We start from the raw sequence: 1,705 nt of genomic DNA on the forward strand, positions 1-1,705 counted from the left end.
ATGTAGATAACAAAGGAAATTCACTAGTATAAAGGGGAATAGATAGCTTAGTAGAATATTAGAATAAAATAGTATAAGATAAATTATGATCAGTTCATCAAAGAATGCAATATAGACTATAGAGAGGATATTAAGGGTATATTTATAGGTAATCCCTCCTAGGCCTAGACTATTCTATATTTTRAATAATCTTGCTACTGGCCTTATATTTGCCACTGACCTCATAGTGATCTCACTAATGATTTATAGTTAGATCATAGGCCCATGATGATCCATGGTTATAGTCAAAGGTTATCCATGGTTATAGGTAGTGGTCAACTATGGTAGGGATCTACCATAGTAAGTTGACCCATGGATATGACTAGGGATGAACTATAGTATAACTCCTTTTCTAATACCCCCCCTTAAGCTAAATATGGGAGTATTTAGATTAGACCTTTAGTCTTCTAGTGTAAAAACCTTATAGGAAAAAAGGCACTAGCATATATATAAACTAGTATTAAAAACCCCTATAGGTAAAAATTATACTAGTTATATCAGCTTAGAATAAATAGCAATTCTTTTCATAAGGCTGATTTTATAAGGATAAAACCCTCTTAGGGGATAAAACCTTATTATTTTATATCCTTACTAGGTCCCAGACTAGCTATTTTCATAAATGATTTATGTAGCAGATTATTCTTATTTTTAGTAAGGAAATCAGCTAGCTAGTATTTTCTAGGAATATAGATAAGTTCTACTTTTCCTTCTTGAATAGCCTGTCTATTAAAATGATATATTATTTCAATATGTTTAGATCTTTTATGAAATTCAGGATTTTCAGCTAATTTCTTAGCTAAATTACTATCTACTAGGATCCTAGGGGTCCTAGCATTATAGCCTAGTTTTAGGTGATTATTTAGATATTAGAATATACTATTTAGATATATAGCCTCTTTTATAGCCTCTTTTAGAGCTATATATTCAGCTTCACAGCTGCTTAGGGCTATAGTTTTCTGTAGCTAAGAATTCCAGCTTATAGGGTTATTAATCCCTATATCATCACTTAGGCTAAATATATATCCTGAAATAGATTTTCTTTAATCTAAATCATTGCCCTAGTCTGAATCAGAATACCCTTTTATAAAAAGGTCATTTCCTTTATAGTTATATACTAGGCCTAATTTTGGATATCTTAATAGATATTTCCAGATCCTATTTAGGGCATTAAAATGCTCACTATTAGGATTGCTCATATACCTAGCACAGTAGGTAGTGCTAAAGGTGATATTAGGCCTAGTTTTAAGGGCAAGATATAGGATAGAACCTATTTATTTTTAATATTTATTAATATCATTCTCACTAGCTTGGCTAGTATTTTTTCTTAATTTAATTCCTGGTTCCCCAGGGATTAAAACAGGCTTATAAAGGTCATATATACTAAATTTCTTTAGRAGTTTTTTAGTATATGATCCTTGGTGGATAAATATTGATTTTTCTTTATAATTTATAGAGATATTATTCCCCAGGAAGGTTGCCACAGAACCTATTTCCTTTATTTTTATATATTTTTGAGCCTTATTAGATATCTCTTTAATATAGGCTTGATTCTTATATATTATCAGAATATCATCCACATGGCATATAATAATGCATTTATTAGTAGTATTTATAAATATACCTTTATCATAAGGAAGGACATGAAAATCTAGTTCTTTTAGGACTT

This window comes from Aspergillus viridinutans, assembly GCF_018404265.1.
Source record: "Aspergillus viridinutans IFM 47045 DNA, scaffold_6, whole genome shotgun sequence".
Classification (NCBI taxonomy): domain Eukaryota; kingdom Fungi; phylum Ascomycota; class Eurotiomycetes; order Eurotiales; family Aspergillaceae; genus Aspergillus; species Aspergillus viridinutans.